Genomic DNA, 16443 nt, shown 5'->3' with positions numbered 1-16443 from the left:
CTTCACAACTTGTTCTGGGAAATTGAAAGAGATGGAATTCTCTCTAATTCGTTCTATGAGGTCAGTATCACATTAATCCCCAAACCAAATAAAGATACTTCAAGAAAGGAAAATTACAGACCAATATCCCTAATGAACATAGACACAAAAATTCTAAACAAAATACTAGCTATACACATTCAAAACCATATCAAGAGAATTGTACACCATGACCAAGTTGGTTTCATCCCAGAAAAGCAAGGCTGGTTCAACATACAAAAATCAATACATGTTATTTACCACATAAATAGAACTAAGAACAAAAACCACATGATCATTTCAATAGATGCTGAAAAAGCATTCAACAAAATCCAACACCCATTTATGTTAAAAACACTGCAGAAAATTGGTATAGAAGGAACATATTTTGACATCATTAAGGCTATATACAATAAACCCAAAGCCAACATCATATTGAATGGAGAAAAACTGCAAAAATTCCCTATAAAATCAGGCACAAGACAAGGATGCCCATTATCACCTCTCCTTTTTAATATAGTCCTTGATACTCTTGCCATAGCAATAAGACAAGAGAAGGAAATCAAAGGAATTCAAATAGGAAGAGAGGAGCTAAAACTATCCTTATTTTCAGGTGATATGATTCTTTATCTAGAAGATCCAATGAACTCAACCAAAAGACTTCTGGAGCTGATTAACCAATTCAGGAAAGTTGCAGGATACAAAATCAACCTAAAGAAATCAATTGCTTTTCTTTTTTTTTAATTTATTTTTTATTGGTGCAATGTATTCATACATCATAATGGTATAAAGAAAATACTTTTGTAGACATACATGCACACATCGCCCAGTTAGCCCCTACCTGATCCCCACCCCGTTCCCTCCCCATCCCTCCTTCCCATGCTTGGCTTAGTGGTTGACATCTATTTTTATAGCAATTTATCCAGTATTAATGATGATAATCTCACATAACAGTTTCATTTGTCTGATACTAAGCTTTGGATGACTTAAAGATAACATTTCAATATTTTTTTTTGCTTTCTTTCTTACCAGAGAATATTTTTTTCTTTTTTTTTAGGTGAAACTATCATACATTTATTTATTTATTTATTTTTCAGAAAAAAATCTATCCTAATATGGAATATGGACTCTAGATACCCAAAACAATCTTGAAGAAGAACAAAGCTAGATGTATATTTTCTGATTTCAAACCATATCAAGCTACAATAATTGAAACAGTGTAGTACTGTTCTAAAGGCAGATATATAAACCATTGGAGTTAAATAAAAGCCTAGAGATAAATTATTCCATATATTGTCAAGTTATTTTTTACAAGGTTTCCATGAACATTTGGTGGAGGAAATACTAATCTTTTAACTAAATATTGTTGAAAAATAATAATTACATGGAAAAGAATAAAATTGGACCCTTACCTAATCCCATATACAAATATTAACTCAAAATAGATAAAAGACTTAAATATAAATCTTAATACTATAAACTTTTAGAAGAAAATCTGGGTCATAAAACCTCACAACATTGAAATTGGCAATGATTTTTTGGATATGATTTTAATGGCACAGGCAACAAAAGGGTAAATAAACTCCTTAAAAAAAAAAAATATATATATATATATATATATATATATATATATATATAATATCCAAAGACAATGTAAACAGAGTTAAAAGTTACTGATAGAATGGGATAAAATATTTCCAAATGCTATATCTGAAGGTATATTAATATTCCAACTAGAAATCCTAAAAATTAGGAACAATAAAAGCAAACAATACAATTTAGAGATAGGTAAAAGACTAAAATAATGAATCTCCACAGATAACCAATCTTAGTTGTCTGTTGGATGGAAAATCTTGTTTCTCTGGTTCCTATTTCTTCTTTGTAGTTAATCTCTTTGAGTATTTTCTCTAGCACTGGTTTTGAAGACAAATTCCTTCAGTTTCTGTTTGTCGTGGAAGCTTCTTATTTCCCCATCTAATTTGATAGAAAGTTTTGCTGGGTAGGAAATTTTTGGCTGGAAGTTGTTTTCTTTCAGAGTTTGGAATATGTTACTCCAGGCCCTTCTGGCTCTCGTGACTTGGTTTGGGAAGTCTGGAGTGATTCTAATTGGTTTGCCTCTGAATGTCACTTGGCCCTTTGTTTTTGTTGCCTTTAAGATTCTCTGCTTGGCTTCCACATTGGTCATTTTGACAATTATGTGGCGTGGGGATCCTCTTCTCTGATCCTCTCTAACGGGAGTTCTATAAGTTCCCTGGACCTGTGTATCGACCTCTTGCTCTATGTTTGGGAAATTTTCTGCTATTATTTCCTTGAAAAGATTGTTAATCCCTCTGGTTTCACCTTCTTTTCTCTCCTCTATTCCAATTATTCTTAGGTTAGCTCTCTTAAAATGGGCCCATATTTCTTCAATGTCAGATTCCTGCTGTCGGATTTTTTTTCTAAACTAGAAACTATGCATTCAATTCTCCATGTGGTCTAATCAGTTGTTTGTACTTTCAATTGAGGCCTTTACTTCATTAATTGCATCCTTTATCTCTTTTTGGCTCTCTCTGAATTATTTTCGAAACACCTCTATCATTTCTACAGTTATTTTCCTGGTTTGATCTTCTAGAAATCTCTGATTTTCTGTTTTATCAGGTTCTGAATATTGTGGGGTTGTGGGCATTCATTGCTCCATTGTTATTCCTCTTTTCCATGATTTCGGAAGTTTGTGCCTTCTCTGGGTTCTTCCCTGGGTCACTACGACTTCACTTAAGGTGCTGTGGATCTCGAGTCTATGGTATCTCAGTTCCCACTACTCCTTTCCTGGGTTGTATCACAGAGTCTCAGACCCTGGGAGTCAATCGAGGCTGCTTTAGACCATGGGGGGTGCCAGGTTGGGCATTCTCCTATGGTGTAATATCTCTGCCACCACCACTCCCCCACTGGGTCAAGTCCCTGGGAGTACAGTACTGGGATTTCTCCTCTAGGGGCCACAATTTGACTCACTGTTGAGTGCGCAGATGGAGCTGTCGTGGGCTCAGTGAATTCGCTGCTGCCGCTGCCAGTAGCAATATGGCACCGCTGCTGCGCCGTCGGCCGTGAGGCTGGCGTATTCCTTTTCTGTTTTTGAACTCCACTCTGAGTCCCTGCAGGGTGCGCTGAGCCCAGCCCCTGGGAGCTTTAGATGCTCCCTGCGCCGAGAAATCTGCCGAAGTCCTCCCGGCTGTTCCGCAGCGGCTCACCTTGGCTCGCTGTCCGCCGCTCCTCTCTGGAGCTTGGTGGGCTGTTGAGTGCGTTGGTCTGGTGCCGTCCGGTGAACACGCCACTTCTGCTGTCAGTAAGGCACTGCTGCCGCGTTCTCGGGCGTGAGGCCGGCGTATCTCCTCTCTGCTTTCTGAGCTCTGTTATGAGTTCCCTTCCTCTCTGGAGCCTGGTGCTGCAAGGCAAAATGGCGCCTGCTGCTTCACGCCACGGCTCCGGCTGCAGCACTGCGATCTGGTTTCTGGTGTCTCGTTTTTCCAGCCCTCTTTTTCTCTGTCCCTTAAAATTACATTTTTTTTCTCTGCTGATGGTGTTTTCTGGCTATGAAAGGCGCTGATTTTGTGGTAATAGAGATTGGTTGTTAGCAGGGCTCGTAAGCCCCGTTTTGCTCCGTCGCCATCTTCCCGGAAGCCCTCAATTGCTTTTCTTTATGCCAACAATGAATTCACAACGAAAGAAATAAAGAAAACTATTCCATTTACTATAACCTCTAAACCAATAAAATACCTAGGAATAAACCTAACCAAAGATGTAAAAGACCTCTACAGAGAAAAGTACAAAACATTAAAGAAAGAAATTAAATAAGACCTTGGAAGATGGAAAGATCTCCGTTGTTCATGGATAGGCAGAATTTATATCATCAAAATTGCCATTCTGCCAAAAGTGATCTATAGATTCAATGCAATCCCCATTAAAATACCAACAACATTTCTCATAGACCTGGAAAAATCATTTATGGATTTTGTATGGAGGAAGAAAAGACCCAGAATAGCCAAAGCAATTCTCAGCAACAAGAACAAGGCAGGAAGCATCACAATCCCGGACTTCAAATTATACTATAGAGCAATAGTAGTATAAACAGCATGGTATTGGCACAACAATAGGCAGACTGACCATTGGAACAGAATAGAAGATACGGAAACAAACCCACTCATCTATAGTCAACTGATCTTTGACAAAGGGGCCAAATTCTTATGCTGAGTTTGGTGCTGGGAGAAGTGACTATCCATTCGTAGAAAGTTGGATCTGAATCCTTATTTCTCACCATGCACAGGAATCAACTCGAGATGGATCAAAGACTTAGAAATTAGACCAGAAACTGTGAAGTTATTAGAGAAAGGCATAGGATCTACACTCTAACATATAGGTACAGGGAGTAACTTTCTCAAAAAGACTTCCAAAGGGCAGGAAATTAAAGCAAGAATTAATAAGTGGGATCTCTTCAAACTAAAAAGTTTCTTCTCATCAAAGGAAACCATCAAGAACCTAAAGAGGAAGCCTACAGAATGGGAGAAGATCTTTACCAGCCACCACTCTAATAGGGGGCTAATATCCAGAATATACAAAGAGCTCAAAAGACTCTACACTAGCAAAACAAACAACCCAATCCAGAAAGGGGCAACTGAAATGAATAGACATTTCACAAAAGAAGAGATACAAATAGCCAATAGATACATGAAAAGATGTTCAACATCACTAGCCATCAGGGAGATGCAAATCAAAACTACGTTGAGATTCCATCTAACCCCAATCAGAGTGGCAAACATAAAGAAATCAAAGAACAACTATTGCTGGCAAGCATGTGGGGAAAGAGGAACTCTTTTACACTGTTGGTGGGAATGCAAAGTAGTTCAGCCACTATGGAGATCAGTAGGGAGATTCCTTAGAAACCTGGGAATAGATCCACCATTTGATCCGGCTATACCACTCCTTGGTATCTTTCCAAAGGGGTTGAAATCAGAGAACTACATTAACATATGCATACCCATGTTCATAGCAGCACAGTTTGTAATAGCCAAAATATGGGACCAACCTAGATCTCCATCAACAGGTGAATGCAAAATTATGGGAAATACACACAATGGAATTCTATTCAGCTATAAAGAAAAATAAAATAATAGCATTTGCAAGAAGATGGAAGGAACTAGAGAACATTGTTAAGTGAGATTAGTCAAGCACAGAAAGAGAAGAGACATATGTTTTCTCTAATATGTCCAAGCTAGGGAGTAGTGGTAATACGAGAGGGATTCCAGATGATGGAGGGGAAATCTCAGCAAAGTTTGAATGGAAGGATGGGAGAGGAAAAAAGATGAGGTTGTTCTATGGAGGAGCTACATATGAATATGTGTAATAGCATAAATACAACATGATTAACCTGGACACTCTCTATTGTGGGGGAGGAAAATGGAGGGAGAGGGGCATGAAGCACAATGTAAATGTACAACACTCTCAATATGTTCTACTTAAAAATAAAAAATAAAAAAATAAAAAATAAGTAAATAAATAAATAAAAATAAATAATAATAAATTTAATTCATCACATAAAGAGAACCAATAACAAAAAAATGCATGCTCATGTCCATAAATGCAGAGAAGCATTTGACAAACTCCAACATCCACTAGTGTTAAAAAAAACTGAAGAAATTAGGGAAAGAAGGAATTTAGGGCTGGAGTGTAGCTTGGGCCTGATTACCTTAATGTTGTTGTTGTTGGTGTGTGTGTGTGTGTGTGTGTGTGTGTGTGTGTGTGTGTACAAACGCATTCACATGTTACTGGGGATTGAATCCAAATATATTCTGAGCTCCATCCTCTATTTTATTTTTTATGTGGAAACAGGGTCTTACTAAATTACCACATGCTGGCCTTGAACCTACAATTTTTTTGTCTCAGCCTCCCATGTACTGGGATTATAGGCATGCACTACTGTGCCTGGCTACCTCAATGTTTTTACACATCTCCCACCACAATCCAAAGTTAAAGGACTGTTGGAAGTTTGCATTGGATCAGAAGAGAGGAAAGGGAAGAAGATTAAAATATCGTCATTTCTAAGTGGGATCTTTGGCATAGAGTCCAAATTTACTTCACCTCAGAAATTTAAAAACCTTGTGGCATCAGGCTGATGATGACTCCAGGTGCTTTCGATAAAAACACACCTTCACCTCAGCCTTATAGGAATTCTCACACAAGTTATTTTCAAAAGATAATGAACAGCTCATAGAAAAACAGCAAAGGCAATAAAAGCATTGGTGGAAAGCAATCAAAATAGAAGAGCATAAAAAGACTTGTAAGACTCACTTCATGTTACTCTAATTATCAGGCACTGGAAGTCAGTGCTACATTTGGCTGGGTTTGTAAGAGCCAAATGTGAGCAGACCTTCCCAATTCTGTATTCAGTGGTAACAATTTGGCACCTTGAAATTGGCCACATAAATCAACAAGTACTATAAAGAGTTTTTTTTTGTCTTCAGAGAGCTCATTATTAAGAATTTCCCAGAAGCCCGGTGCAACGGTGCATGACTATAATCCCAGTTTTTGGGAGGCCGAGACTGGAAGATCACAAGCTTAAGACCAGCCTCAGCTGCTTACTGATGCTTAGGGATGCCCTGTTTAAAAAAATTCAAAAAGCGTTGGGGACATACCTTGGAGGTAGAATACCCCTGGGATCAGTCCCCAGTACCACAAGAAGAAAAGAAGAAAGAAAAGAGAAAAACAGGCAGAGAGACAAGACAAAACACAGAATGAGGGGGGGGGTTCTTTGCAAAGCACATGTTTGATGACAGACTGTCCAAATATAAAAAGAACTCTTAAAACTGAACAATAAGAAACTGACCTGATTTAAAATTGGACAAAGGACTTGAGCAGATACCACATTAAAGAATATATTACAGCCAGGCATGATGGCACATCCCTGTAATCCTAGTACTTGGGAGGCAGGAAGTTCACAGGTTCAAATTCAGCCTCTGCAACCTAGCAAGATCATGTCTCAAAATAAAAAATAAAATAAGGCTGGATATGTAGCCCCAAGGTAGAATAACCAGTACCCCACACACACATAAAAAGAGCATATAGATAGATAGATAGATAGATAGATAGAAAGCAAATAAGCATATGACAACATGCTGTACTTTATATGTCATCAGGAAAATGCAAATTTAAATGATGAGATACCACTGCCTACTTATTAGAGTGGCTAAATCCAAATCACTGGCAATGCCAACTCCTGGTTATTATGTGGAAGGAGAGGAACTCTCATCTCTTGCCATAGCTACAGACACAGTGAAAGACAGTGTAATAGTTTCTTACATAGGTAAACATAATCTTACTATATGGTCCAGCAATCACACACCTTGATATTTACCCAAATGTGCTGAAAGCTTACACCCAGGCAAAACCCTTCACACAAATGTTTATATCAGTTGCCACATGACTATAGCATAGTTGCCACAATATGGCAGCAACCAAGATATTCTTCAGTAGAACATCTTACAACTGTGGTACATCCAGAAAATGATATATTACTCAGTGCTGAAAAGAAATGAGCTACTAAATCATAAAAACACATGATGAAACCAAAAATGAATATTACTAACTGAAAAGTTTGCATACTCTATAATTTCAACTGTATGACATTCTGGAAGAGTCAAAACTATAAAAAGATTTAAAAGATCAGTGTCTGTTGGAGGTTTGGGGAGAGTTTTGTGTGATGTTGATATTAAAGAAACTGGGGAGGGAGGTTCTGTCAGCAGGTAAATGGATACTCAATACATTTAAGTTTATTTTGATAAAATTTAAAACTGCTTTAAAAGGAGTATTTATTTTTAAAAAGGTACTCCAGGTAATTCTGTGCACCTAACCCAGCAAAAAGTATTTAGAGATCACTGTTTTAGACATACCACCTATTAGTCAAATTGCATCCTCAAGTAGATGTTATTGAGATGCTTGATTACTGATTATGGAGCCAGATTCTTTTGAAAAGCCTGTGAGACTGAGGTTTTTGAAGTTAAATAAGGTTAAAGTGTAGTTTTCTTTCTTTGCCTCTTACCTGTAGAAGCAGTGCCTGATAGGATCTTACAGATAGAATTCAATCAAGTGGTGGTGGATTGGAAACATGAAGAAAAAACGATTATCTTAGTGTTCCTTCTAATAATGTAAGTCTGCCAATTTTTGCACCAGTTATCCGTATATTGTACCTCTGCTCCAAACCCATCCTTCTGTAACTGCTCTGTGATAATTGAGGTGGGCTTTGTTCAAATTTCTCCCTTGCTAGTTGGCACTCACTAGAGGGCGCTGGAAAAACACAAAAGGATTTTCTTTTCCAGGTTTTGTTGTGCCTCTTTTTTTTTTTTTTCCCTCTGAGAGAGCACAGCTCTCTATTCCAGTACCCAGCTCCTAAGCACATACTCTTTCTTGTTCTAGGTTCCCTCTCCTATTAACCATATTTTTCTTTTTCTGTATTCTGATGCTTTGACATCTGGGGCCCTGTCAACCCTGAAACTTGCCCCTACCAGAGATCTCCAACTCCAGAGATAGTAAACAACTTACCTGTGAGTGTGCTTTACAAATCCAAACCAACCAACTTCTAACTGCCTCCTTAGTTGGGTTCCTGGAAAGCACTGCATATGTATTGGTGAAAGGAGGGAGGAAGGAAGAAAGGAAGGAAGGAAGGCCGGCAGGCGGGTGGGCGGGCAGGGGGGCGGGCGGGCAGGCAGGCAGAAATTTGAGTTTATTTTTGTAGTTTTACTTCCTTGAACTAGAACTGTCTAGCAACCTATTAAAATGAGGCACCTTGATAGTAGGAAGAACAATGAACACAGAGTTGAAACATTGGTTGCATTCCTAGTGCATTTTTAGCTCTAAAACTCACTAAGACAAGAATGTTTGTCCTTGATGGGGTTCCCTAGGAGCTGAGACTGCCATGGATTTGAGGGTTCAGGATGTATTGAGGAAGAGCTCTCAGAAGAGAGGAAATGAGGCAACAGGAGACTAGACAAAACTGGCCAAGGACATGGTGGCCAGATCCTATGGGGAGATCTGAAGCATGAAGGCATTGAATGGTTGGTTTGATTTTGTTCTTTTTTGTCAGTCACTGGTTGCAAGCTGCCCAGGGTGGGAGTTAGGAATGAGTGTATATGACCATCTAGCAAGAAGACTCCCATTTTACAGAGGGTAATCCTTCAGAGAAGCAAGGATTAGCAGCCAACAATCAGCAGTTGGATTATGAGGCAAAGCCCATAAAGTGGATCTCTCAGGTTCCCAACATTGTCCACATCATTATTAAAACAGTGTACTTACTCTGTACTGTGAAGTGACAAACCAGTGTCAGAGTTGCCATCAGTAATATGACCTTGCATTAGTTATGCTTACAATGTACCAGGTACTGTCCTAAATGACTTACTTATAATTACATAGGGTCAACTCTATGATTGGTTGCATTATTGTTGCCACTAACCCCTTTGACAATAAACAAAAAAGGAAACAGGGGCATGGATAAATCACCTGTCCAAAGTTATTCAGGTACTGGGTAATAGAGCCAGTTTCTAACAGAACTACTGTGATCCAGATGCTCTGCTTTTGTGTACTGTACAATGTGGCCTCCTCAGAGAACTCAGAATCTTGTCCAAGTGTTTTTACTATCTTTTTCATCCCTAAATGAACATATTTCCACTCATCTTCATTCACTAAGCTCTGGTGATTACTGTCTTTAAATATCAGCCCCTAATAACACCAAGTCATCTAGAATATTTCAGACATGGGGATAGAAATGAATAATCCATATAGAGTATAATGTCTTATATTTTAATTTATATTTGAGAATGGATATCTCTAGCATTAAAAAAATTTTCCTAACACTCAAAGCAGACTGTTAAAACCCTCCAACTAGCCGGGAGTGGTGGCACACGCTTGTAATCCCCGCTCTTGGGAAGTGGAGACAGGAGAATTGCACAGGTTCGAAGCCAGACTTGCTGGCTTAAGTGACCCTGTTTCCAAATAAAAATATAAAAATTTGGTGCCTGGGAGTGTAGCCTGGAGTTCGTAGAAGGGTTTCTAGGAACCCCAGTACCACAAAAAAAAAAAAACCAAAAAACCTCCAACAATGGTCTTATGAAAGCAGTTTAGCTTTCCTATTGAAATCTGCAGCTCAGTCTTGTTTCTGAGCACCAGGCCGATCTAGCCAACCATCCCCTGACATGTTAGGGGCTCTTCCCCTCTCAACTGTTTCTCTCTTTGGGTGTCTTATCTCAAGTACAGGCACTGCTTTTTACCCACTCACTCATGTCTGAGCTTGATCTGAAGATAACATTCTCTCTTTCCTTATATGCTATAGCAATCTCATCCCCTAGACCTTCTGGTTTGCTTCAATATACCTGCCTTATCTGGGCATAGTGGCACATGCCTGTAATCCCAGCACATAGGAGGCTGAGATAGGGGGATCACAAGTTTCAAAATAAAAACTAAAATAGGGCTGGAAGTATAGCTTTGGGGATACAATACCCCTGGGTTCAATCCCCAGTACCAAAATAAATAAGAACATAAATATAGCTGCCTTAAGGGAGTCTCTTTTTAGGGAATATACAAAACTATTTACTGAGTGAACAAAACAAAATGTGTGTCTCCAGAGGCAAGTAGAGCCTCTGGAGCTTGGGGAGTCTGGGGTCCCTGGACAGCAATTTATGTGTGTAAACAGCATGATATGACCTTTATAGAGCACCTAACAGAATACTGAGGATAGCAAAGAGAGATGGGTGGAGGAGGTGATAGGGAATGGTAACTAAAACTGCCCAAGCCACCCTTCCACCTTGCCTGCAATTGGACCTGTAGGTGAAATCCTTCCAGAGGACTTCAGGAAGCAAATTTAATTTATCTATGTTATTTCCTATGCAGCTGATCAAAGCACAGTTTTAATAATCCTACTCATATCATTGTGCTTATTCAAAGTGTCAATGAGAATTTCAACTTCACCAAAGGATCTTTGGACACTGTGACAGTTAATGTTTTGGGTACTGGGGTTAAACCAGGGCATTCTACTGCCAAGCTATACCCCTAGTCCTTTTATTTTTATTTTGAAAGAGGATCTCACCAGGTTGCAGAGGCCAGCCTTGAACCCGCGGTCTCAGCCTCCCAAGTACTGAGATTACAAGTGCACACCACCACACAGCTCTGTGATATCTGCTTTTATATGTCAGTTTGGCTAGGCCACAGTGCTCCAGGTGTTTAATCAAACATCACCCTCAAAGTTGAGTTTTTACTGGTATTTATTAAACTGTTATGTGGTAAAAACTGCCGGGGGAAGACCATGCAGACCCAGAAGATGCCAAAAGAAAGTCTTTATTAGCCAGTTGGCAACTACACTGCAGGGTGTTTCATCCTGAGTGCAGCCCCCAGCCATTTTTCAGAGCCCTTTTTATACCGGAAAAACTGGAAACCTATGGGTGAAAGTTTAGATTCTTGTAGCAGGTAGTACAGGGTAGCATAGCACGGGGGAATGTAACCAAGTGCAACGTTCAGAAGTCAAAACAAAACAAGATTGTGCAGAGGCTCAACAAACCACGTGGATCCCTTCTATTATACCCACACTCTGGTTATGACAAAGATGTATCTTTATATTATATGCATCCCAGTTGTGATGAAGATGAAAACTTTCTACTAGGTTTTTCCTGCAGGTGCAAGTTAAGCAGGGATTGCAGAAGCCAAAAGAGCAGTTATACATGACTAGCCTGGGTCATCTACAGTAGCAACATGGCGTTACTTATGATAAGGCTAAGATTCCAGGTTAGCCCATAACAAAACTTGTTTTTATACTTATATTGGTGCATTGTAATTATACGTCATAGTGAGATACATTGATATATGCACTCATTGCTTGATGTATTTTCCTCTGCATTTCATCCCCCTTCTGCTCCTCATTTTCCTTCCTCCTTTCCCATACATGTTAATGAGATTGGTAGCAATACCTTTAAACATGCTCATAACATTATTTGAACTCTTTCCTTCATGTTGGTTTTTCTTTATTTTCTTCCTTGTTCTCTTTCTTCCTCTCTTTTGTTTGTCTTTATCTGTAGTACTGGGGATTGAACCCTTGAACCCAGGGGCATTCTATCTTCGACCTACACAACCAGTCCTCTTTATTTTTATTTCAAAACAGGTTCTTGTTAAGTTACCAAGGATCTTGCCAAGTTACTGAGGCTGACCTCAAACCTGTGATCCTCCTGTCTTAGCGTCCCAAGTATTGGGATTACAGGTGTGTGCTACCATGCCTGGGAAGAAGGAGGAATTCATAGCAAAACTGTCTTCAGATTCAAGATTGCAAGATCAAGCCAAGCATGCTTTTGCATGACTAAATTTCCAGTATTTGGGAGGCTGAGACAGGAGGGTCACAAGGTCAAGGCCAGTTCTTGGTAACTTAGTGAGATCCTATTTCAAAACAAAACAAAACAAAAAATACATCTAGGGTTGTATCTCAGAGATAGAATGCCTCTGGGTCAATCCCCATTGTCACAAAAATAGGTTCCAAGATCAACCCCTGAAGATCTCAGAATTTTCAGCTGCTGCACACACAAATCAGTTCCTTAAAAGTTGCTCTCTTTTTCTCTTTTTCTCTCTCCTCCCCCGTCCCCCAGAGAGATTTGGCCCTCACCAGCTGGCCCTTTTATCTTGGACTTTACAACCTCTTAAACTATGAGAAATATGTTTCTACTATTTACATACTCAGTCTTCAGTATTTTATTAGAGCAGTGTGCACACACAGACACACACACACACACACACGCGCGCGCGCGCGCGCGCGGACAAGGCCCATTCTCAATGACCTCCTCACAGATTTCTAACTCTATTAGGCCATTTTTTTTGGCATTTGGCAGTTGTCAGGATTGAACTCTAACAAAACCAGTGCATTATAATAATTTTGTGACAAAGTGAAGTGTGTTTTTTTCCTAATGCATACAAAGGTCTTATATGGGCTGAGACTTAGGGTGGGTCAAACTCAACAGGTTTAAAATGAATTCATCCTATTCATTCACCTTCCCCCACCTGCTTATCATCCTGGTTTCCTTATCTGAGGGACCACTATCTCCTTTTATCTGGTTATCTAAATCTGAAACCTATAGTTCTAACTTTAGCCTGTGTGAACGCACTCTTGCTCCCTTTGGGTTTCAAACCCATCAAACACTGAGCCCTGCTCTAGAACATCAGCTCTTCTTTGGATTATGAAAAGTTCCTAACTGATCGCACAGCCACTCTTTCTGCCTCCAATTTATCTTACAACATGTGACTCCAGTTATTTTTCTAAAGTATATGAACAATCACTTCATCCTTCTCTAAGATCTTGCTGCAGTTCCTTGTCAACTCTAAAGGAGTTTCTCACAATGTGGATCTCAGATTATCTGTAACAGAATCACTTGAGTTACTTTATAAAATGTGGATTCTCAACATCTGCCCACCAAGCTACAAACTCTGCAGATTCTCTATAGTGAAAGTCCAAAATCTGCTTATTTACGTATCCCAAGTCATTTTTATGCACGTAGTCTTGAAAATTTCCACTTTCTATAGTAAGGTGCATAAATATTTCATAAACATACAGCACATGAACATCTCCCACTTCCCCAGTAGGGTCTGCAGAATGATGCTGGGAGACCAAAGGAAGTCTTGACTGTCCCAGAATGAGAATTGACTCCTCACCTTGCCTTCTAACATACAACTTGAGCAGCAAGTGAACCTCTGGGAGGGTGCCATGTGCTAGTCCCCTTAAAGGAATTGCTGTGAATGCAAGATGGTCAAGTCAGTAAGTATTGGGTAAGTTTTCATAAAGACCTGGAGGGGCAGAAGGAGGATTGGGATGCTTTTGTTGGGAGACAATTCTTCATAACTATCCCAGATTTCTGCATTATTAGGCCATCTGAGTGTGTGCATTAAGCCGTCAAGTTAAGACAGTTGGCATAAGGAGACATTTTAAGACACTAAACCTTAGTAATGTCTTCCTCCCTGGAACCAATGCAGGATAGTAAAGGTAAAGACCTCTCTTTCTCCCCCAAGAGGAAATTTGCTTAAGTTCAAAGTAATCATTCTCGAGGATAGGTCATTAGCAGCCCAATACAAGATCAGCATTTTCTAAATTGGAGGTTCCTCTCTTATGATTCTCCCCATTGCAAGTACAGATACCATCTGACTCCCTATTGATCAAAAGAGATTATAGAGCCAAAAGGAGGCAGAATAGAGGCTACCATATTTTAAAAAATTTGGTAGTGGTGGTACTGGAGGCTGAACCCAGGGGTGTCTACCTTTCAGCTACACTTTCGGCTCCCTTTTTTTCTATTTTGAAACAAGATCTTACTAAGTTGCTGAGGCTGGCCTCAAATCTGTGATCCTATCTCAGCCTTCCACATACTGGGATCATAGGCATATGCCACTGTTTCTATCTTAGATGCCACCATTTGATGTGGGGGTTGGCAAGGTCTTACTGCCAATTAACATATTACCTTGGGGAGACTGGCACTTGGAGTACAGAGTCAAGATATTGATCTGGCTGCTTCTTTTGCTGTGAAAAAATAAGCCATCTTTATTTCTGTCCTAGACAGCTCATGTTTTCTGTTAGAGTGTGGTGACTGGTTAAGTTTTTAGCTTGCTAGTAGGGAGAAATGAAGTTCAGACCCATAACAGTTTCTGACTTAATAGTGTGAAGCACCCTTCTTAGAGGGTGGCTATAATTTATGCATAGATTCCATATGAGTGGGAAAAAGACCTGAGCAGGTGGGAGATTGCTTTTCTGAGCTGGACATCAAGAACAAGGCTTAAGTGTTCTATTGCTTAGCAAAGTATACTGCAACAATGAGTTAGTGACTTAAAACAATTTGAACCAAGAAATATTTGGATCAACTTGCTAATCATCCAGCTTCACTTGATGCCAGCTAAGCCACAGGATGGCTGGAAGGCCCAAAATGGCCTCACTCGCATGGATGGCAGTTAATGCTGGCTGTTGACCATGCTGACTAGGGAACTCAGCTGGGGCAGCTGGCCAGGAACTTTGATTCTCTTCCACAATGAGCCCCTCTGTGCGGCTGCTTAGGCTCCTTCTCAACATGGCAGCTAAGGTCCAAAAAAGAGCCTTCCTAAAAGCCAAAGTGGAAGTTGCAAATTCCCTAGGAATTTACACAGCCTTGGAAATTACACAGCATCATCCTTGTTTCATTGTGTCCCTATTGAGGGGAGGGGAAATAGATTTCACCCCTTGGTGTGTGAGTGGCAAGTTCACCTTGCAAAAGAGCATATGGGGCAGGAGATATTCTTGCAGCTGTCTTTGAAAGCACAATGTACTGCAGTAGTATTTCTCCAACTGCACTGAGCCCTGCAGCAGAATCCCTGTAGCAAGTGAAAATTGAAGGTGATTCTTATATGGTAACATTTGAGAAACCCTTTGGTGACCTACAGAGCAATGGCAAAACTTTTAACCCTAGCATTCTAGATCTTCCATGGCTTGGCCCTCCTGGCCTCTCATTAACCCCCTCAGTTGTCTGATTTTATGCTCCAGCACCACTAAGGTTCTGGAAAATCCCTTGTATATAAGCTGTTTAGCTAACTCTCCATGTATGCCCATAAGTGTTGTTTCTGCCTGGGATGACTTGAGTTTTACACTTGACCAAGAACGTATCTACCCTTTAAGGTTCAGATTTAGCCTGGTATGGCGGTGCATGCTTGTAATTCCAGTACCTGGGGGGCTGAGACAGGAGGATGGCAGGTTCAAGGACAACCTTAGCTAGTAGTGAGACATTAATCAATGTAGTGAGACTCTGTTTCAAAATAAAAGTAAAATAAGACTGGGGTATAGCTCTGAGGCAGAATGACCCTGGATTCAATCTCTATAAACATAAAAGGGGGGTAATTTCTTAACCTGGGTGCAGTGGCACACACATTTAATTTCAACACTTGGGAGGCTAAGACAGGAAGATTGCAGGTTGGAGGCCAGAGAGCAACAATTAGGGATAGCCTGTTTCAAAATAATAAATAAAATGATAAAAAAATCTGAGGTGTAGCTCATAGGTAGGGCACTCCTGAATTCAATCCCCAGTACCCTCCTTCCCACCCAAGTATATGTCTTAGTTTACTCAGGCTGCCATCACAAAACACTATAGGCTGGGGGTTTAACTGAGAGCCATATATTTCCTCACAGTTCTGGATCTGGAAAGTTCATGATGAACATTCCAACAGGACTAGGATTTCAGTGAGGGCTTTCTGCCTTCTTGCTGAGTCCTCACATAGCCTTTTATTTCCTTCTTTCCTTCCTTCCTTCTTTCCTTCTTTCCTTCCTTTTCTACCCAGGTCCTCACACATGCATACACTGAGCTACATGCCAAGCACCCCTATTTTTTTTTTTTTTTTGGTACTGGGGATGGAACCCAGGGGCATTCAACC

This window comes from Muscardinus avellanarius, assembly GCF_963383645.1.
Source record: "Muscardinus avellanarius genome assembly, chromosome: X".
NCBI classification, from domain to species: Eukaryota; Metazoa; Chordata; class Mammalia; order Rodentia; family Gliridae; genus Muscardinus; species Muscardinus avellanarius.
This window is presented reverse-complemented; position numbering follows the sequence as displayed.